Genomic DNA, 7,404 nt, shown 5'->3' on the forward strand with positions numbered 1-7,404 from the left:
GATTATGCCCCTTAGATGGTGCACAGAGGAAAGCTTCAGTTGGACCCTGAGTTGGTTACGGTTCTTGTAAGTGTGCCTTAAGAAATGTGTCGCTTGGAAAGTGAATGCCGGTGGCAGTACGGCTTCACCCGCTGTGAGTCAAATAAACGTACAGCTGCAAACTTTGCAAAGTGCTGTCAAGAAAAAGTACGTGACTGAGCCAAGGGTTGCCAACACCCATCACAAGCTGGAAGGGACAGGAAGCATTCTTCCCTAGAGCCGTTGGGAGAGGGCACGGTCCAGCCGACACTGAGCCTCCAGAACTGTGATTATTTGTTTTAAGTCTTAAAAAAAACTTTTTTTAATGTTTGCTTATTTTTGAGAGAGAGAGAGATAGAGCGCGAGTGGGGGAGGGGCAGAGAGAGAGGGAGACACAGACTCTGAAGCAGGCTCCAGGCTCCGAGCTGTCAGCACAGGGCCCGATGCGGGGCTCGAACTTACGAGCCACGAGATCATGTTGAGCCAAAGTCGGATGTTTAATCAACTGAGCCACCCAGGCCCCCCTCCAGAATTGTGATTATTACACCACACACGCGCACACACACACACACACACACACACACACAGAGTAGGCAGTACTTGGATAGCGTATGAGAGGAAAAGAGACTTTGGTTAAGTCTCCTTGAGCAGGAGCCTCTAAACAAGATCTGGAGAACGAGTAGGGTTTAAAAAAGTGAGAATGGGGGTGGAGGGTATATTTGTGCAGATGAAACAGTAGGTACAAAGGCTCTAGAGAAGGTGAAGCCAGTGTGGCATTGAAGCACCAGGGCGGGGAGAGGGACAGGGCCGAGCGTGGGACAGTACATCATGTAAACAACTTGGGTGTTAGGATTTGGCCTTAAATCTTTAAACACTGTCTTAGCGCACTCAGGCTGCTAACAGAGAAATACCACAGACCCGCCTATGAACAACAGAATTTATTTCACACAGCTCTGGAGGCTGGAGGTCTGAGAGCAGGGTGTCAGCATACTCAGGCGAAGGCCCTTCTGGAATGCAGACTTCTTGCTATATACACATGTGGTACACGCTGGGGAAAGGACAGTCTCTTCAATTAAATGGTACTGGGAAAACCGGGGAGCCACATGCAAAAGAATGAAACTGGACCACAGTCTGATACCATCAACTCAAAATGGATTAAAGACTTGAATCTAAGACATGAAGCTCCTGGGAGAGAACAGATGGTAAGCTCCTTGACTTTGGGGCAATGATTTCTTTAATTTGACACCAAAACCAAAGGCAACACAAGCAAAAATGAACACCAAACTAAAAAGCTTCTGCACAGCTGAGGGAACCGTCAACAAAATGAAAGGGCAACCTGCCAAGGAGAAAATGTTTGCAAATTATTCTAATAAGGGGTTAAAATCCAAACTATATAAAGAACTCCTACCACTCAATAGCAAAAAAACAAATAATCCAATTAGAAAATGGGCAAAGGAGCTGAATAGACATTTTTTTTTCAAAGAAGATATACAGATTGGGGCACCTGGGTGGCTCAGTCGGTTTAAGCATCCAACATCAGCTCAGGTCATGATCCCACGGTTCATGCGTTTGAGCCCCGTGTCGGGCTCTGTGCTGATGGCTTGGGGCCTGGAGCCTGCTTTGGATTCTGTGTCTCCCTCTCTCTCCTCCCCTCCTCTGCTCATGCTCTGTCTCTCTCAAAAATAAATAAACATTAAAAAAAATTAAAAAAAAGAAGATATACAGATGACTAATAAGAATAGTGTAAAAGTTACACTGAAATTGTACCTTTTGAATTGTGCCAACAGATACATTGAAAATATGTTCAACGTCACTAATCATCCGGAAAATGCAAATCAAAACCACAATGAGCTATCTATCACCTCACAGCTATTACAATGCCTGTTACCAAGACAAGAAATAACAAGTGTTGGTGAGGATGTGGAGGAAAGTGAATGCTTGTGTACTGTTGGTGGGAATGTAAATTGGCTCAGCCAGTATGGAAAACAGTATGGAGGATCCTCAAAAAATTAAAAATAGAATTACCATATCATTCAGTAATTCCACTCCTGGGTACTTATCCCAAGAAAATGAAAACACTAACTGGAAAAGATATCTGCGCCCCCGTGCTTATTGTAGTGTTATTTACAACAGCCAATATATGGAAACAACCTAAATGTCTATTGATCGATGAATGGATAAAGATGTGGTATATATATATATATATACACATATATATATGTATATATATACACACACACACATATATATATACACATATATATGTGTATATACATAAACATGTGGTATATATGTATATGAAGTTTGGAGTATTATTTAGCCATAAAAAAGAAGGCAACCCAACCACTTGAAACAACAGGGATACACTTCGAGGGCAGTATGCTAAGTGAAATGAGTCAGACAGAGAAAGGCAAATACCATATGATCTCATTTATACGTAGAATCTAAAACAAAGAAAAACAGAAACACGACAAAAACTGGGTTCAAAGATAAAAGAACAGATTGGTGGTTGCCAGAAGCGAGGGGTGGGAGGAGCGTGAGTAGAATCAGTAAAGGAAGTCAAAAGGCACAAACTTCCATTTGTAAGATAAATATAAACTTGGGATGTAATGTATAGCATGGTGGCTATACTTAATAATACTGCGTTGCATATTTGAAAGTTGCTAAGGGAGTAAATTTTAAAAGTTCTCATGAGAAGTAGAATAAATTTTGTAACTCAGTATGGTGATAGATGATAAGTAAGTAGACTTACTGAGGTATCATTTTACAAGATATACACATATCAGATCATTATGTGGTACACCTGAAACTAATATAATGCCATGCCAATTATACCTCAATTAAAAAAAAAAAATCCCTAGCCCCTGAGATTGGTCAGAATTGCACCAATCAGAATGAAGTGTGAGGGTGTGATACTGGGAAGGGGCCTTGGGAGAGAAGATCTCTTGTTGTAATCACTTTGTTTACATGAGGGAAGTCAGTCTGAGAATGAAACCAATGTGGAAGAGACCAGGGTTGTGAAAATCAAGGAATTACAGGATGGGAGCCCTCATCAAACTTAGCCTGAAATCTTCCCCGGGCCTTTTCAGTTAAATGAGCCAATACATTACATTTACCATTTAAGCCAGTTTGAATTAGATTTTCTGTTACTACAACCAAAATTACCCTAATCAATGCACGTGTATCTCATCTCTTTTAAAACTAGACTTATCTCCTCACCTCTAAGAAGATTTCTATAATTGACCCTCTGCATCTTTATGTTATGCTTGCCTGTTGAATGTTCTGCATTACCTGGCATATGCTATACTTTTTTGCACCTAATAACAACTTATTATTAGTGTTTTCATAGCCTATTTTTCATTCTTTTTTTCTTTCAGTCTGTGTCCTTATATTTCAAGTGTATTTCTTGGGGTGCCTGGGTGGCTCAATTGGTGAAACGTCTGACTCTTGATTTCAGCTCAGGTCATGATCTTGTGGTTCATGCATTTGAGCCCTGCATCAGGCTCTGCACTGACACTGCAGGGCCTGTTTCGGATTCTCTGTCTCCTGCTCTCTCTCTCTCTCTCTGCCCCTCCCCTGCTAGTACGCATACTCTCTCAGAAACAAATAAATACATTTAAAAAAAATGGAGTGTGTTTCTTACAAACAGCATATAAAAGAGTCTTTTTTTTTTGTTAAAATCTAGTCTGACCATTTCTATTGGAGAGTTATACCATTTGTATTAAATTAATAACTGATATGGTGGATTCACTAGTTGTTAATTTTTTTTTAATTTTTTTTAACGTTTATTTATTTTTGAGACAGAGAGAGACAGAGCATGAACAGGGGAAGGTCAGAGAGAGGGAGACACAGAATCCGAAACAGGCTCCAGGCTCTGAGCTGTCAGCACAGAGCCTGATGCGGGGCTCGAACTCACTGACCGCGAGATCATGACCTGAGCCGAAGTCGGCCGCTTAACCGACTGAGCCACCCAGGCGCCCCACTAGTTGTTAATTTAAAAAAAAATTTCATCTGTTCTTTATTTCTTTGTTTCTTTGTTCTTCCTTTCCACTCTATCATCATCATCATCATCATCATCATCATATAACTTAGTATTCCATTTTATTTCCTCTACTGACTTTCTAGTAATACCTCTTGGCATTACTTTTAGTGGTTACTAAAGTTTGTGATATGCATTCTTAACCAATCCATATTGTAATATTCAATAAACAATGTAAGAACTTACTACAGTGTAGTTCCATTTATTATCCTCTGACAGTATGCTATTGTTGTCATATTTTTTTCTCATCTACTATAATACATGGCTATTATATTGACTTTTAACAGTCAATAGTCTTCTAAAAAACCATTTTTTAAAAGACTATGCTATGTTTGTTCACATCTGTGCTCTTTACATTGACCTTCATGGGTATCTTCTGGAGTCATTCCCTGCAGCTCGAAAAATTTGCTCTAGTATTTCTTCATAGTGTAGGTGTTTAAGGGACAAGTTCTCGTTTCTGGTTTGATTTTGTGTTCATTTAAAAAAAATTTTTTTAAGTAGGCTTCACACTCAGTATGAAGCTCGATTAGGTGCTTGAACTCACAACCTTGAGATCAAGACCAGAGCTGAGATCAAGAGCTGGACACCTTACTGGCTGAGCCACTCAGGAACCCCTTGGGTTCATCTTTTAAAGGATATTTTCACTGGGTATAGAATTCTAGCTTGACTACTCTTTTCTCAGATATCATTCTATTGTGTTCTGGCTGCCATTTTTTCCTGATGAGAAGTCAACTAACATTTTTATTTTTGTCCTCCTAAGTATCATTGTCCGATTCCCCCCAAGCTGGTTGCTTTTAAGTTGTCTCCATGTATAGTTCTCTTTTCATTTATGCCACTTATTGTTTACTGAGATTCTTGAATATATGGGTTGGTTTATTTCATCAGCTTTGGAAAATTCTTTGACATTACCTCTTCAAACATTTCTTTTTGCCCCAGTCTCTCCTCATGTCCTAGATTCCAGCTATCTAAATGCTAGATTATTTAATATTGCTCCATAGGTCTCTGGTCTCTCTTTGTTCTATTTTTTTTTTCTCTCTCACAATTTCATTCTTTCTTCGGTTTGGATAATTTCTATTGGCCTATCTTGGGGTTGACTACTTCTTTTTCCTCTGAAATATGTTTGTTAAGGTCATCCATTGCATAGTTCATTTTATTTTATTTTATTTTTTAGAGTTTATTTATTTATTTTGAGAGAGAGAGAAATAGAGAGAAAGAGAGAGAATACATGGAAGAGGGGCAGAGACAGAGAGAAAATCCCAAATGGGCTCTGCACTGTCAGCACAGAGCCCAACGTGGGGCTTGATTTTTACAAACCACGAGATCATGATCTGAGCTGAAATCAGCTCATTGGCGCATGCTTAACCAACCGAGCCACTCAAGTGCCTGCACAGTTCATATTAGATACTATAATTTTTTTTAAGTCCTCTTTTTAAAGTTTCCATTTTTCTGCTGAAATTCTCCATCTCTTTGCTCATTTTGTTCACCCTTTATCCAAATTCTTTAACATATTTGTAAATAGTTATTTAAAAATTCTTCTCTGCTAATTCCAACACTCGGGTTACCTGTGAGCCCGCTTTCATTACTTTTTCCTCTCGATATTCATATTCTCCCACTTTTTCACATGTCTTGTCATTTTTGTTTTAGGCATTTTGTGTACATTTGTTTGTAAGTAATATTTACCCCCAGAAAAGGCAATGCCCTTTCCTCTAGCAGCAAGCCAGTGTGAGGGGCTGATCTCTTCAGTCTACATGGAGTTCGGGGTTGGCACTTTCGTTAGTTTCAGTTCAGTTCACCTCTGGTCTCCGATGTCTTGGGTGTGATCAGCTTCTTCCCTCCAGCAGGGCTTTGAAATCTAAGCACCACGAAACAATGAGGTCTCCGAGCTTTCTGGCAGAGCCATCAGTCTCTTGTGCCACAGAAGTCAAGCAGGTAATTTAAACACATGAAGTCATCCAGTCCTTGTGATCTATCTGGAGGGCAGGGGGAGCCACAGGTCAACTCTGCCCTGTTGTTACCATGTGAAGATTTGAGTCCAGCTTGTCGCTCCCTCTTTTTCTTTTTTCTAAGAGAATCCTGAAATTGAGAACTTTCTCCAAAATTTCCCAATATTTCATGTTGGCAAATAATTCAAAAATTCCTTTTTTTTTTTTTTTTTTTTTTAGTTTAGCACCATTTATTAAGTGATCTCAGCTGTTGTTGTAGCTGCTGCATGTCAGCCTGTCCTTAAGACATAAAATGCTCTTCCAATTCCTCTTGTCCAGGACAGAAGGATCCTCCAGGTAGCACACCAACAAAACAAGAGACTCCAATGATGCCAGCTTCAATGATGGTGCTATCCAGGGAGGGAGAGGGTCATGGCGCGTTCAACCGAGCTTCCAGAAGTTTTGTAAAAGGAGCCTTTGGGGGCCCAGGCTGCCTGGCATTTTGATGCTGTTGGTGTGGGTTTTGTACTCCATAATAGTGTTGGGAGGTAGGTTAAGCACTCGCCGAATCCTGGATTTGGGCTGTGGTTGCTGGGTCACTGGCAGTCTTATTCCATATTGAAATAATGTCCTCCTGAAACCGGACAGAGATCACAGCCCCACACATCTCCTCCCCAGCCATGAACTGTCTCCACAATGTGGCCAGGATAAGATTCTCCCAGCGATGGGATGCCAAGCCCTTCTGCAGCCAAATAATCCACTTGCCATGGTTTTTATTTGCATCATCCTCCCACATAGGTTTAATTCCTTCTTTGAAGAGATGGAAGTCACTGTGGCCTGTCAGGTCCCTGGGATGGACCATGTGGCTGTAAAACCACAGAACTGCTCCACAGAGGCAAAGGTGCCGATCTGTTTGATATTCTGTTCATAGCTCTGTGAGCTAGTGGGACGGCCGGGGGTTCTCCTGGAGTACCAGAAAGTATAGTTGTACTGCAGGGGATGCTCTGCTGGTCCAGGGACAACAGCCTTCCTCTTACTGCTGCCCTGACTCTTGTCTCGTTCCGTTTTTTCCCTCTCACCATCTTTCTGTGTGCTGTTTTCTTCATTCTGATCATGGTCCCCACTGTCATTGTCTTTCAATGCGTCGAACTTGTTCATCCTCTCGCTGCCACCGTGGCCACTGCCTCACGGAGTGACTTCCCAAAAAATTCTTTTATTTAAAAAAATTTTTTTTCTATGTTTTTTCATTTTTGAAAGACAGAGAGAGACAGAGCACAAGCAGGGGTGGGGCGGAGAAAGAGGGAGACACAGAATCGGAAGCAGGCTCCGGGCTCTGAGCTGTCAGCACAGAGCCCGACGCGGGGCTCGAACTCACGAACCGTGAGATCATGGCCTGAGCCGAAGCCGGATGCTCAACCGACAGAG

General features: G+C 41.3%; 1 pseudogene; it reads right to left on the minus strand.

Moving 5' to 3' along the window:
• Positions 1-6,409: 6,409 nt before the first annotated feature.
• On the minus strand, positions 6,410-7,137 carry LOC124521055 (eukaryotic translation initiation factor 4E type 2-like; annotated as a pseudogene).
• Between the last annotated feature and the right edge of the window lie 267 nt (positions 7,138-7,404).

Source organism: Lynx rufus, unplaced genomic scaffold (genome assembly GCF_022079265.1).
Source record: "Lynx rufus isolate CCGP_SWC_20201006 ecotype Redwood Valley unplaced genomic scaffold, mLynRuf1.p SCAF_3, whole genome shotgun sequence".
In the NCBI taxonomy this organism is placed as follows: domain Eukaryota; kingdom Metazoa; phylum Chordata; class Mammalia; order Carnivora; family Felidae; genus Lynx; species Lynx rufus.